The following is a 16,617-nucleotide window of genomic DNA, read 5'->3' on the forward strand; positions in this document are numbered from 1 at the left end:
AATTACGTCATGTTTTGTGTTCTAATCGTGTGGTATGCACTGAAACCCTGGATTTCCCCTCGTCAATGGACGGGACCGTCGAATGATTGACTGCATGTAGCCAACGTCTAAATAATTGATAGAAAATTAAACTAATTATGTTGCGCAGGGTTTGAGTTATGTTTTGTACCTTCCGATTTTGCCTCTGTCCAACCTATTACAGTGTGCTTGAGCTATTATGTTTAAACTTGGCGACTTAAAATGTTTTTCAGCAGTCGATTCTTCGACATTTCAGTATATCGAAAACATTCATGGCTTGATTCTGTAGTGCTTTGACATTCGACGACTTGATGAACAGTTGATGTTGCGGGAGTGAACATGTCTCGCAAATGACGTTGTATTAATTTTTATTGACGTAGCATTTTCACTGCATATTGATCTGTCATGGGGGTTCATCAACAATCCCGTCTGCCTGTACTGTTGTTTTAAGGACAGTACGATGAGTTTCTGACGTGGAGTTGCCTAACAACACGCGTTTATGTATTCCTGTCTGCAATATTCTTATGGTCGTATTTATATTTTCATTGCTCAGTCTTAGTGATATGGAAATGTAACATGCTTTTACTGATTAAAGGGTTGGCATGAATAGAAAAAAAAAATTCACGAAGAAAACAAAACATTAAATATAACATTCATGAGTTTCAAATATCTCTTATGAAATTTGTCTGACGTCATCAATCTACAATGTTCAGTATTATGTCTGTTTGTTTTGTTCACACATTATTGTCAATATAATGGAATTTTATGCGAATGTCATACAAGTGAGAGGTTTAGCTAACTATAAAACCAGGTTTAATCCACGATTTTCTTCATAAGGAAATGGCTGTACCAAGTCAAGAATATGACAGTTGTTTTCCATTCGTTTGATGTGTTTGAGCATTTGATTTTGCCATTTGATAAGGGACTTTCCGTTTTGAATTTTCCTTTGAAGTCGGTATTTTTTTAAAAAAAATTTTAAACAAAAAGAAGTCTGGAAAGCATAAATAGTAGTTACATGCAGATTAATCATGATTTGGTAAAGCAAATCTCAAAAAGATGTGTTGCGTTTTTTAATTTCGTATGTATATTTGATGATATTCATTAATGTTTCAGACTACGGACAATTTGGAATTTAGTATTTAGTTTTGAAAAAGAGAGGTGAAAAGATTTCAAAGGGAAATTCAAACTCATAAGTCGAAACTAGTTGTGTTTAATTATAGTTGATGTGTTTTTCAAACTTAAATTTAAAAATATTGGTATCCTGGTTTCTTTGAAAATAATGCACTATAAACTTAAATTGGGGGTCTGTTTATTATGTCTTCATTTTCTAGCAAATTCATTGTAGTCTGATAGTATAGATATGTTTGCATTTTTGCTTGATGGCGTTGGTATAAATTTCAAGTCTTTCGCCAACAGCATATATTCTTGATTTGATAATTTGCGTTTTGACAGATTAACTACATGTTTGTTTGCATGTGCAGCTCTTTGCTGCATATTATATTCATTCCGTTCTTTTTTATTGTAGAATCGGAATTTTTGCTTTTAAGCCTACGTGCCTTTGTTGAGCTCAAATTTGGTGGCTGAAGAATTTCTAGGTTTACACATGATATTAACCTTGAAAAAAGGATCCGCCCACATTCACGTGGGTTCATACGCGGGGACTAGATGGAAGTGCGAAATTGTCCGTGTTGATGATGTATTAATGAGTCACAATGTTTTGTGGATTTTTTCAAAGTAAATCAGGCCATAAACTATTTTAAACTCAAGGCTAAAAGCTTTGTCCACCGGAACAATAAATTAGCACAGTATCCCATCAAACAGGAAATGCGGATCGTTCTCAAAGCAGAAAACGATTCTCAGTAAGATGCAGTAGGACAGCCGTCCTTGCATACATTTTATTATAATAAAACACCCATGGAAGCACGCATCTGTTATTGCCTGATAGGACCCTTTTGTTATTATAAAACACCCATGCAACCACGCATCCCATATTGCCTGATAGGACCCGACACTATTTTTTTGTTTCGGCAGTTAAAGCCAGGGATGGTCATCTAACGATGCATTACTTTAATATAATCAAATATGAAATTTTTTCATGTATATATTTATATATTTATATTTCAATTTTTCTCAATAGATCTAGATATTATGACAGGTCTGCCATCATCAGGGGTCCAACTGTAAAATCTTTCACTTTGATCTACAAAACATAGTTCCTACACTTTTATATTTGCTATATGCAACATTGAATATTTGTACACAATCTTCGTCAAACTGTAATAATTGCCGGTGTTTCATAATACGTTTTTTATTTTATTTGTTTTTATTTTACGTATATAAGGGTTATATTTAGTTATTGAAATTAACAAAATATTTTCTTTTTTTTTTCCTTTGATTTGTTTTGCTGTAATAATTCAGTACGGTTAATTGATAAACCATCAGCAATACTATCATCTATGTAGACGTTATCATAACCTTATCTAATAATTTCACTTTAAAAAACTAAAATGTACTTAACGGGTGTCTTCTATTAGCGGTCAAAACAATATATTAATTGATATCACGTAATTTGATCGATTAGATTTTATTTTAGTACTTATTTGAAAAATGAATTACAACCAAAACCCAAAGTTTATCGAAAGTAACTTATTTTTGTTCCTAAAATACAAATTTCTCATTGTGGTTCTACAAGTCTTCCGTTTTACAATGCTGAAAACAAATCACAATAAAGACAGTTTGCAGATTAATCCTTTCCTTACATGAATTTGTACAACAATATGTCCATTTAAACGTTATGTCAGGTTATAGTGTCATAACGTGTTATTATATCAAATAAATCCGGATTTCCAGTCAATCATGGCTCGGAAACAATTAGCAAACAGGACTTTTTTTAAATGTTTTAAAGTTGATTACAAAAGAGGTTTAGCATTTGCTTGGGTTTTTTTTATCAAATGGTAACCGGATCCTACAATAATCAATGTACAAACATGTTTACAAATGAACTGGCTGATATTCGTATTCGTATTCCATAGATTTAGAATTTGTTAAAAAAAAATATTATAATGTTGGAAGAAAGTGGTTATAAAATTTGTAAGAATAATCCTTGACAATAAGAATTTTAAAGTTTTGCTGATATTTCAATAAATTATTTCGCGTTATTCATTTAAGAGCATGTTAAGTGAGAAGCCGATGACAGGCGCAAAAGCAATCTAAATCTTGATAACGCTTTACGAACGGAATACTTGCAGAACAAATAACCATTATGTTCTGCTTGTATAATACTTTTGAAAATGTTTTGTGTTCTTCGATTCATCCTTTAGTACAAATAATGAACACTTCAAGATTTCTTATGCTATTTTATTTAAAAATGATAGTCCATATAATATAATCATTTATAGATATTAGTAGCAATTGAAACTAGAAAACAGTACCTGTGGAGAATACTCACAGAAACAAAAGTCATCGGCTTAACTATGTCAGTTTCAAATGCGTATACAATTATTTTACTGTTCAAATTCATATTCCAAATATCTAAATGACATTTGGGAATAAAAAACAACAATGAGAAAAACCCATACCGTATAGCATTCAATTAAAGGCATCGAAATGACAAACTTATGAAACTGAACAATAATAAAAAAAAATGAAATGATATACAGCAACACTAACTGATTTGCCTTGACTTTGGACGTGTATGTACAGAATGCGTCAGGGATAAACATGTTTGCAGACACCGAATATTCTCCCTAACAGTGGTATAACAGAACAAAATACGAACAAACTATTGAATGTATAAATAGTATTTGAAAAAGGCTTGACTCATCAGCTCGATACAGTGTCGGAACTATCAAAAAGATTTTAAAACAACTACCGATATTAGAGTTCTTAAAGTTACTAGTTCAAAGAAAAGTGGCGAAACATAAGTTGCAAATAAAACCCGAGAAAGGTTAAACACATAGTGGTACTTCAAAAAGAAGAAAAATGTGGTCTGCTCCATGCGTGGTATGGGTTTTGCTCATTGTTCAAAGCCGTACGCTGACCTATATTTGCTTACTTCGAGATTATTTTGTCTCTGGCAGAAAGTTGTCTTATTTGCAATTTTACCAAATCTTTTTATTTTATAGAGGTGTCCCTTACTAATTTGGAAAGCCTTTAAAAACAAAAAGAAACGGAAAGTTGATCTGTATTTCAAATGCAAAGAAATATATGAATTTCAAAGTAATTCCTTACTTTTTTTTCCATATTCGATGTTTGTTTCTTTTACAGTAATAAAAATTCAATTGCTTTACCTTACTTGGCTATTCCAGCATATGATATTCTACATATGATATTCAACATATAAACGCACAGGATATATATAATTTCATTGGAAAAAAAAAAAAAGAAATGCCTTTATTTTTATCGGCGAAACATGTTGCTGCATTTACAAATGAAAAGAATAATTATGTCTACATATGCATTATGTCATAGGATTTGTGTTTTTGTTTAATATCAATGTTCATGTTTAATGATTCTTATATAATCTATTTTAAAATACATCTGTGACGTAATTCTTTTGTTCAAACTCTCTATTATTTTTCAGGAATGGAGAGTTATTTTCTATTGCTCATCTTCGCCATCCTGGCATTTTGTCTTTTCGATATTTCCTTGGACACTTTCTTAAAAAGTGTTCTATTGAAATAATTCTAACGGACGTTACTCGATAATGAATGAAGTTGACGTAGTTAGGCATAGTAGAATAAAGATGTTCCTTAGCTTCTTATAACATTGGGAAACTATTGTTCACAATACAACTATATATTCAAAATAACTCAAATCGATGTTACATCCTTATTCTAATATGTCTAAAGAATGACAAAATGACAAGCAATACAAACACGTGCATAACAAAATAAATATTTGTCTACATTCTTATCGTGTAATTCCGAATTCCAAAGTCATGTGTTTCATATCAAAATAGGTTGAAATAGTGATAATTATTTTTATACTTTTAACTAGGTGACTGGCCATTTTCTTTCATTGGGGGGGATGGTAGGAATCATGGAAATTTCTCTTATTTTTTTTCAAGTCCCAACCTTTAGGAAGTAACATTAATTCAAGACCTCTCCCTTCTAAAGACATACAAATTTCACCACTCCTAACATCTCTCAATACTAATTTTTTATATCAAAAATAAATGCATACATTTTCTATTTATGTTAATATTATCGTTCAATAGAATATTGCATCAGTAATGGATCTAGAGCTTAAAGTAGGGGAAGTTGTTTGTGACTTCAGTGAACTTCCTTTGGTGCTCTGCATGGCGCAGTTTTGATACGACCACAGAGGTTCAACCCTGAATAGTCGGGGCACAACATTCAAGATTGTATAGCTCAGATGATACAGCTCAGATGCCCAGAATTTAGATTCATGAATAAGTATTTGACACATTATAGGTTTTTAACATAGAATGAGCGTGGTCTAAGAACTTACCTATAATTGTCCAATATCCAAAAGTAAGCAAATCTTTAAAATCAAACAATGTTTAATTTTAATCTCCGATTTGTTCAACTTGAAAATTGGCCCAAAATATTTAAAACATTTTTAGATTCAGCATATCAAAGAATCCCAAGAATCAATTTTTTTGTTAAAATTAAGCCAAAATTTATTTTTGACCTGTTGGTCCTTAGTGTCGACAAATTTGAAAACGGAGACAAAATTAAAAACATCTAAATACAAGGTTAGATTATCATATCAAATAACCCCCATAATTCAAGTTTTGATTAAATCACACAAAGTTTAATTTTGGACCCTTTGGGCCTTAATGTGGACCATTTTAGAACTGATGACCAAACTCTAAATGCACTGTTAGATTCGGCATACTAAAGAACCCTAAGAATTCAAGACTTTGAATTAAAAGCCATTTATATTAGCAATTTATGAAAAGTTTTAGAAAAGCATTGTTTTAAGACCTTTTTTGTTCTAATTCCTAAACGGTTTAGTTTTTCGGTATGGAATCTTGTGGTACAATTGCATAGAAATCCATAGACTTACTCAAGTTATTGTTCGGAAACCAGAAAATCTTTGTTTTGTGGCTCCCAATTCCTAAACGGTTTGGCCAATCATAAACCAAACAAGACAACTAATGGCTAAATTTATAACAAAACAATTTACTTAAAATAAATACATGTATGACAGACCTGAACCATCGAAAACCATTGTACAACAGGCTCCTGACTTCTCAACCAGTACAGATCCAACGGCGTTACTGTTAAGACGTCATTAACAGTTTGAAAAACGCATGACCTTGTGCAATTCCAAAATATAAGTTAACAGTATATACAGGATGAAGAATGATAAATTATCAAAACTTTACATTTATAGCAACATGTAGTGTCAGTTATGCTTTAATTTTCCAAAAAAACAGGAACAATGTTAGTAGTCCTATAAGATCTATATTTAAATATGTAACTATTGAGTTAAATTGATAACCTATAAGAATAAATATAAAAATAAGAAGATGTGGTATGATTACCTATTAGACAACTTTCCACAAGAGACCAAATGACACAAGAATGAAATTAACTGCCTTTTAATTTACCAGTTATACATGAATTATATTCATTGAAATATAAAATCAACTACAGACACGGGCATAGCGAGCAAGTTGTGAAATATATTACCACACAGCCAGAAAGGGCTAAAGGAATATGCTTGCTATGGTCTCATTGACATTTACCATATCTTCATTCAGTTTCAGCACATTGATCACATATACTCTTTATTGAAGAAGTTGGTAAATTAACTTTAGGAACATGTAGAAACTAAGTATTTGAATTTTAACAATTTAGCCGGTCGGAGTGGGGCGAAAAACAAAACTGATGTGCCAAAATTTTTATTGTATGGGGAAGAGGTGGATATAGATCGTCAATATTTTTTCGATCCCCCTCCCCCCTCCCCCCCACCACCCCCCCCCCCCCAAATCTGAAGTATTGAAAAATTGGACTCCCCCTTTCTATTCCCAAAATTTTCAAGGCCTTTCTTATGTTCCTCTTATCCCTTTTAGGTTGCAAATGACTAGTCCCTAGTTTCATAGAAAAGACAGGATAAGGGGTATCTATCCATGAGACACAATCAGTACATGTAAAGCAAAAAAAACAAAAATATAGATCGTCAATATTTTTTCGATCCCCCTCCCCCCTCCCCCCCCCCCCCCCATCTCCCCCCTCCCAAATCTCAAGTATTGAAAAATTGGACTCCCCCTTTCTATTCCCAAAATTTTCAAGGCCTTTCTTATGTTCCTCTTATCCCTTTTAGGTTGCAAATGACTAGTCTCTAGTTTCATAGAAAAGACAGGATAAGGGGTATCTATCCATGAGACACAATCAGTACATGTAAAGCAAAAAAACCCAAAATAGCTTTTATAACTGTTCTTTATCTCAAAGTCATAGTCAGGCCTTCAACACGGAGCATACAATCTCTCACCTCACTGCAAGTTTAAGACAGCCTAGCACCGGGTTAATCTAATTTTTTTTTGGCAAACTGACGATCATGCCATAACGAAAAAGTGAATAAAAACCCATGGAGTAATGAAGTTTACATATCAGAACCATCAAAATGCATAACTACAAATGAGGTTTATTGTTTAAAAAAACTTTACATGAAATGAAGACTTGTAATCATCTTTTATTAAATTAATAAAATTTATAGGAAATTATTGTGAAATAGATTGGAACCTTGTAGAAACCCCCCTCCTTCCCTAAACCCTAATAAAAAACAAAACAAAACAAAACACCAACCAACCAGACAAACAAGAAACAATAACAGAACAACCAAAAATAATGGTAAAACATAACAATAAAAAATGAAAACAACACGTTATAAATGTCATGCGTCTGAAGCGCTTTTCTGGATTTACCTTCATCAGGAACGCTCAAAGCCGAATATTTGAAAGCCAAGGATGTATAAGGACCAAAAATGTTGAAGAGCTATAAACCAAAAAGGACCTCGAAAAAATAACCAAATCCATCTAAGACCAACTTTGTCTGAGGGTCGGAGTAAAGTAAACGCAAGATCAAATAAACAACAAACAAAAAAAGAAAGAAAGAAAAATAAGGTAAAATTAATTATCGGGTCTATATGAATATGTGAATTCAAAAAGATGGCATATTAAATCCAAAACATCAGCATCATACAAAAGCTTACATTTCTTCTTTCCATTGCAGCATAAATGGAAACAATCTGTTTAAAATAAGTTTGGTTCTATTTTTCTTAGTAGTTGCAGATATCACGAAACTGTTATTTTCCGTAGGGGGAACCTGTATGGCATCACTATCATCAAGAATGTCGACAAATCAGTTTACAATAATTCACTTCAATATAAAAAGTTACCCAATGTGCGTCAAAAGCAAACAATCATTATGTTTTGTATAAAATTGTGTGAGCATTCCTTCTTTTATAAACATATCGCATTGTATAGTTGTAAGCACAGTATAAAAAGATTTCAATTCTTACAGAATTACTCAATATTGTAGAGCACAAACTGTGTTTTACATCAAAGCTTGCATTTTCGTATCCATATTTCCAAAGCATCGAAGTAAGAATAAGTTTTTAGTAACCAACAAATAACAAAAACAACACTTTATAAAGTGCATGCGTCCGAACCCGTTTTTTTACTTACCTTCACCACGAAGGTTCAAAGCCAAATATTTTTAAGCCAATGATATTTAAGAGCCGATACAGTTGAAGAGCTATTAACAAAAATTAGCCAAATTCATCCTAGGTCAATTTTGGCTGGTGGAGTTGAAACCTTTTTTTTTAAATTTCTAAATTGAAAAACGGAGAGTGTAAGAAACTTTTGTTATAAATAGTGCTGAATACTGAGCTGATGATATTATCGATCCAGTGCTTAAAACTTAAAAACAATACTTTTATAAATGTCATGTGTCCAAAGCGTATTTTATTTCTGGATTTACCTCCATCTGGAACGCTCAAAGCCGAATATTGGAAAACCAAAGATGTATAAAAATTGTGTATTGCATGATATATGATTGTCTATGTGGGTATGAAATTGAAAAAAAAAATCATCATTCAAATCTACAAATAACTATCTGCCATTCTTTTTACTGGTAAATATGATTTATTACTGTTTTAATAAGTTTAAAGTTTCTGTAATCGATTGCATTATAATTTCCTTTCCGTCTCCTTTAATGAAAAGGAATAAAATCGATACTTTACTTTTACGCCAATTGGCATTTCATTTGAGCCAAATAAATTTCATTTTCGATAAAAAATATTTCATGTTCGCCAATATCATTATTCAGTTAAAAAGTATATACTAGATATATATTCATTATAGATAGTAGCTGTATACCCGTTTCTATTCAAAACTAAAATCCAACTGTGTTTAAATTGACTTGTGCAAGAATATACTTTCAATACTTTCAATAAAGGTGTTTAGACATACTCATTACCTTTGTCACAGTCAATCATTTCAAATGAACATAAAAAACAAAAGCAGCATCAATTGTTTGGTGACCAGTCAGCCCTCTCGTTTTACGAATTGCTTTTTTTTAAAGAAAGCAATTTGTTTTTGAAATTGGTGAAAATGTAATACGCCCCCTAAAATGTATTTAATTTAAAAGTATTGTAAGTATTACAGTAACAGCTCTTTCTGTCAATTTTGATTGAACAACGGGATCATAAATATAGTGGAAAGTCCAAGAATTTTCTACAACAGAAGTTTTCACAAATAACTTGAGAATTTTACCACCAGTGTTCTGTGAAATCATAAGGCTGGTTTTCATTCTTACTACATTTAAAATTTAATTCTTATAAATTACAAACGAAAATACAGAGAAATTTGAGCAATGTGTTGGGAGACATCTTAGATACCCATGATTAGAAGTAATTAGAGTTATTCGATATAAACATACGCATTGAAAGCAGGACTTTTCTGATGCGCAACTAATTCATCTCAAAATTCCAAGGGATTTTTAAAGTTAAAGAGCGGAAGTAATATTTGTACATATGCGCAGGTATGGCTAAATCTAACTTAGTTTTTGACAAAGACTTGAAACATATGATTTTCTTCCATGCACCAAAAAAACGTTTACTTTAGGTAGTGATAAACAATCATTCCAAGTTTTATTACACCACTCTTACTAAGTAGGAAGTGAAAGAGCGGAACGATGTGTGTACATATGCATAGGGGTGACTTTGTTGATCTAAGTGTTTGACCATGACTGTCGATCTGCAGTTTTATTGCTGGTACGCGACACACCTTATAGTTGTTAATTATCATGACATATTTGCATCTCCAAACTACAATAGGTTAAACATTGAACAGTGGAAACTATGATTGTACATGTGCACAGAAGGGACTAAGTTAAACTAAGTCTTTAACCATGAATTTCCTTGTATGGCTTTAATCCATGTACATTACAACCCGGCAGTAGGGGTATTGTTTTATAAACCAACCCCAAGGTTTTTAAAAGCTAGGAAAGCACAAACAATTCTTATGCACTGGGACAATTTGTTACCTTGACCTCCATAACAGGATTTTTGTCTTTGAACGTGACACACTTTCATAATCGTGTCAAGTTTCATCATCAAATTCCTAGCGGTTTGAAAGTTATAAAGCGGAAACGTGGGACCCACGGACGAATGGACGGAGTTTCCGATAACTATGGGCCTTCCGCCGATCAATCGACCAAGCCCTTATTATTATCATGTTAATGCTATTTTATAACGCCTAGGAAATCTTTAAAAAAAGAATAAAAGTTCGTTATATTGAAATATTTTTATTGCAGGTCAATCATAATTACTAGAATATATTGTTCTTAGTTATAAATGCTATAAAATATTTTAACTTTTAGAAATCAGAAATTTACAAATCATTTACCAATTCACATAATATCATAAATACATTTTTTGGTGCAATTTCTACTATTCATAAGGACTACGAAAACAACGCAGAATAATCTTATTATCACATTGACATATTTAAGTAAATATATGATTGTTAACAGCTGTTTATAAATACCTGCCTAAAGTTTTATTAAAAACAAAAAACACATTATACATTGCAATATGTATGGGTGACCAATAGGGAGAAACATTCAAATGCAATGAACAGGGGAAAAGTCACTATTCAGTTTTCACCTGCAGCATGAGACATGAAAATAGTTTCATACTTCTATGTAAAACAACGATAGCTAGAGTAAAGGAGATTTTTAACTGTTGTGATTGTTGTTAAATTGTTAAAGCAAAAAGTTACTACAATCTTTTTAAACGTCAAATAAAGACTATTAAAAGTCTACGGCATGTTTTGTTATAATATGCATTTTTTCGTATTTGTATGACCATGTAGATCTAAGGTATTCATTATTGGAATGGAAAACAACTGTCATATTTCTGACTTGGTTCAGTCATTTCCTTATGTAGAAAATGTGTATTAAACCTGGTTTTATAGCTATCTAAACCTTTCACTTGTATGACAGTCATATAGCATGCCATTATAAAGACAAAAATGTGGGTACATTTGGACTTTAGTCATATGTTTGTCCTAAATCAGTATGTGTTTGTCTCCATTTAAAACATTTCATACCGATATGTAGTTCAGTATATACATCTTGAAACACGATTAAGTTGTATGTTTAAAATTGATGACAAACGGTATATGTGTATTAAATGGAGTTCCGGTGGCACAGACATTTGGAAGGAAAACCACCAATCCTAATCACATGACAGTCCATTCATTTTTGATCTGCTGTATTTAAGTATCCTCGCATTTTAATAGCAAGTATAACAAGAAAATCTGCCCTTTATTGAAATCCATTAAAGTTGAATATTTTAGTTAAATCTATTTTGATGTATTCATGCAGCTGTATTTAAAATTTTAAATGCTATTACATTACACGATCAACCAGATTTACTGCAGAATATGAGACCCTGCCTGCGCGGTATAATTTGAAATTAGTGCATGATTTAATTGTTATATTCTAAAATTTTAGAATAAGTGTGTCTGATAGGTTTTTAATCAAATTAATGGTCTGTCATGTTTTTGCATAAAAAAATTATACAATTATAAATTACAACTTCAGCAAAAAGAATCAATATATTGACTAACAGCTTATTCTTTTTCTATGAAGTCTGCTATCTTTACGAAAACTGACATTTTCTCTTTAAATTTGTTTATGAAAATTTCTTATATTTGGTTTTCGCGTTTTAAGCCAAGTATGAGATTTCCTTTATTATTGTCGGGACTTTTCTGTAGTTTAAATGTTACGAATAACATAGTACATGTAATAATGCAGATTATGGGGAACTTTCTTTGATTTGACCAAATTTGGTATGCTAATGTATTTTCATTCATGCATCTTAGTTCGGAATAATTTGTAAGGCCCGTGAAGCTCGAGCACCATATGGTATTTACTGATATAGTATATATCGTATTAGGTCACTAGCACACTGTGTAACGAATCTATCTTACCAACTATCTTGATATTGGGAATATAGACATAGTTGTTCATCTTCATAACACTGAACTTTCAATTGTTTACAGTGAGAACGTTAGCGTCTCTGTGACATTTTGTTTTTCTAAAAGCTTGACAAATTATAATTCCGTAAATTTACAATGTATGTTAACTTGAGAACATCATCTTTTTATAAGACACGTGACCCTACTACTAAGCGTGTATTTGAAAATAAACCACGCCCACTTACCGTGTATTTAAAATAAAACGCACTCAATAACTTATATAAGATATACACTGTTCCCACGTGTTTGCTTTTAACCGATGATATACCTAGAAGTATATAGGAAGTACCAGAAGGTGTGCTTTAAGCCTTGTGGGGAATAATGATTGACAGTCAACTGCACAATCATCTGAACGTCTCCTTAAGGCAGAATATAAGTACAGATTTCTTTGAATTTGTAGTCGATTAGATTTTAAAAGTTAAGTTTTCAGACTGGACACATGTTTGCTTTATGTAAAGTGACATCCATTTTCAATTGCATGCGGTAATATGCCAAACCATCAAATTGTCAGTTCAGTTTATCCTTCTTGAGTGCAATGGAAACATGTTTCTCTTTGTTTCTTTGATTCTGCACAGAAATTGTTTTTTTATTGTGATTTTCTTTAACAAAAATTTATGATTTCAGTTCATTTTCCTTGTCATTTTTAAGAATTGTTGCACTTTAGGCTCTCTAAAAAAACATCACTGGTGTTACAGAGGATTAAATTAACATTTACCTGATATATATAAATGAGCTAGATTTATCAGAAAAATTCATTCATTTATGTATTGCATAATATATATGCTAAATTTAAGTGGATTTGCATCTATTTTCTTTTGTAATGTTCTTATGAGATTTGAAATTCCAAAGTATAGAAATGATAAGATTTTATAGCTGACTATTGTTAAGTTTCTCATATTTCTGAGCTGTGTCACTATCAGATGTTTATATATTAATTAAGTTTAGTTCGTATAATTATAAAAATAGGAATGTGTGGTATGATTGCAAATGAGACAACTCTCCATCAGAGACCAAATGACATAGAGGTTTACAACTATGGGTCACCTTACGATCTTCAACACTGAGTTTAAACCGTAAAGTAAGCAATATAAGCCCCTGAAATGACAAATTTAATACAATTATAATGGGAACACTAACGTCAAGATTTATGTACAATACAATAAACGAAAAACGATATGATACACAGCATCAACAACAACCATTGAATTGCAGGCGTTGGACTTTGGACATGCACAAACAGATTGCGACTGGCTTAAATATGGTTGCTTGCGCTAATCCCTCCCTAACAGAGAACGGACAACACGTACCAATATTATTTGAAACAAAAATCATATCTCATCTGAGCAAAAAGTCAAATAACAAAACTATCGAACTCCATGGAGCATTCAAAATGGAAAGTCCCTTATCAACTGACAAAATCAAAAGCTCAAACACTTGAAACGAATGGAAAACAACTGTCATATTCCTGACTTGGTACAGCCATTTCCTTGTGGAGAAAATGGGATGATTAAACCTGGTTTTATTGCTAGCTAAACTTCTCACTTGTTTAACAGTCGCACTAAATTCCTAATAATATAAATCAACTGTTGAATTTTTCGAAACAGCAAACGTTTCGCTTGTTGATTTTAAATTATCGAAGATACATGTACATTTCACTTTTCCCTTTAAAGTTTCATTTGTGTTGTATTTCAGAATGTTTCTATTTCTACTGTAATTTTAAATTCATATTGATTTTATAGTATATTTTTTTATTTATGATTTCTTTTTCTTAAAAGTTTTGACTTGGCTTTTTAATGGTGTTCTTCAGACACAATATATATGTTGTGTACAAGTTATCATTTTGTACAAATTATAATTTGTACAAAAAAATCGTACACATTATAATTTGTATTTTGACTTTGTACAAATTGTAATTTGTACAAAAAGTCCTTGTACAAATTACAATTTGTACAAAATTCGACTAAAATTCACTTATAACTTGTACAATAATTTATAGTATGGATTTTGTTATAAAAAAACATTGATACACTCTATAGAATTTTTATTCAATGACCACACGATTAACCTTATTTACAAAATAAAAAAAAATGTTCAGTATCATTTGTTTGAGCATGTGAGTGAATTATGGCATCGGGAATTGTGCAACATATTTTGCTTTTTACATTTATTTTTATAAGTGCTGCACCCCCTTTGCATTTACATGAAAGTGACCCCTGACCACCAGTTTTTAAAGGCTTTCTAACTGTTCCATGTCGTGAAAGTTGAAAAGTGAATCGTTGCTGCGAATAAAGATGTGTCTTTAACAGCTCAATTTGATTTCTTGACAAATGTCATTTAAAATTCCGACAGCTGTTCCAATGCGGTACCCAAATTCTCATGATTCAATAAGTACCCCTAAGATATTTCGAGGATCAGTTGGGGCACAATCATACTGAGGAATTGGTATAATGACTATACTCTCCCCTCCCAAACCCAAAGATAACAATCCTGGTCAATCCTCAGATACTGTGGATTCATTTTTATTCGTGGTATATCAATTTTCGTGGGTTTCGTGGGTATAATCAAACCACGAATTTAAGAATCTGCGAAGAATAATTCCGAAACAGGTGTATTGAGTCGGATGTAAATTTCCGGTTATATTGTGTAATTCTAGTATAGTGCTGACTTGCGATGAACATGGTATCATTAAACGTGTTGGCATAATAAAATTGATTGAAATTGTTCATGGGAAATATATGCAAGTTGTTAATAACCGTGTCATAATTTGGTGATTACAAATCAAAACATTAAGTACGGGGCATTGCCAGTAGGTAATATTGTTTATGACAGGTCCATTAAATTTCACATCTTTGACTTTTGAAAATTAAAAATTATTGACAAACTTTTAATAAGGTAGCTCAAGTAGGACACTCGTTGCCTTAAAAATAAAATTTGGGATAAATTGCTGTTGTAGCATTTTGGTCACCTAATTCTTGACAAATCGATATTTTGTCGTAGTAAAATTGTAAAAGGAGAATGGAGGACAAAAATTGCATTTCAAATAATATTCAGATAAATTGTCTTTTTAAGAAAAACAAATTTTTTTTTCGAAGTACAATTTTCTTTAGAAAATGTTGAAACATGGAGCTGGGAGAAAACACATCGATTCTCAGATAATAATTCAATTTACTTTCGTTGAAGCATGTTTGTTTCTCTATCCGGGACAACAACGACATTGGGCTGCAAACATCGTAAGAGTGTTGCTTACTTTTGTTTATTTTCTAATGACTTCTTATGATGTTGTGATTAAGGACACTTACTTTCAATTAGTTTTACAACAAAGAACTTTGAATACCTTTCAAAATTCCGACTAGAAATTTTAAATTGTAACACATACTAAAATAATTTGTTGCCTTTGTCCACGCTTGTAATCGAAGATATAGATGAACACTTTACTCTAGAATGACAAAGAGAGGATTTTGACATTTCAAAACATTTTCAATGAGTTTTAATCTTTTGTTTTATTGTTATTCATACGACAATCCTCGAATAAACGTATCTGAAACATTTATTTTTCATTTTTGAAACAGCTATTCACGAATTAATGTATCCCACGAAATGTCTTGTTTTCTCAATCCAAGAAAACTGATATCCACGAAAATAATTGAATCCACAGTAAATGAAAAAAAAACCCGTTAACAGTTTCTGAAAAGACAACATTACCTTTTGCTATTAAACAAATGTCCTAGACCCATGGGGTCTTTAGCAAAGACACCGAGGACCAATGACCGCGACAAAGGTCATTAGGTTAGAGGTCAAGGTCATGACATAGATTACAAATTTTATGATTTTACCATATTTTAAGGGTTTTATGTGTGTTTTATGCTTTTCAATGCATTTTACTCATTACCCCTTTCAAAACTTCATTCTCTGTTCAATTTATGTTTGGAAACCACTTTTACAAACCCCCATTTAAAACAATACAAACTTACAGCTATCATTTCGGATATTGCAAGTCACAGACTTTTCAAACCAGTTTGCATTGGAAAAGACGAAAAAGAGAAAAGATCTTTTCTTAAACTTTCCTTTGCCAACAAAGG

General features: G+C 31.7%; 2 long non-coding RNA genes across 3 annotated transcripts in view; both read right to left on the reverse strand.

The window, feature by feature from the left end:
* Positions 1-4,376, reverse strand: part of LOC127706158 (uncharacterized) — a 37,150-nt gene extending 32,774 nt beyond the window's left edge. The window contains exon 1 of one of the 2 annotated variants that reach the window (XR_007984264.1): positions 4,308-4,376. This is a non-coding gene — a long non-coding RNA (uncharacterized LOC127706158). The remainder of the gene's footprint in view (positions 1-4,307) is intronic. The other variant, XR_007984265.1, reaches the window with a different exon arrangement.
* LOC127706164 (uncharacterized) overlaps positions 1-16,617 on the reverse strand; it is a 122,125-nt gene that overhangs the window by 72,623 nt on the left and 32,885 nt on the right. The gene's annotated exons all lie outside the window — the stretch shown is intronic.

Source organism: Mytilus californianus, unplaced genomic scaffold (genome assembly GCF_021869535.1).
Source record: "Mytilus californianus isolate M0D057914Y unplaced genomic scaffold, xbMytCali1.0.p SCAF_6, whole genome shotgun sequence".
In the NCBI taxonomy this organism is placed as follows: Eukaryota; Metazoa; Mollusca; class Bivalvia; order Mytilida; family Mytilidae; genus Mytilus; species Mytilus californianus.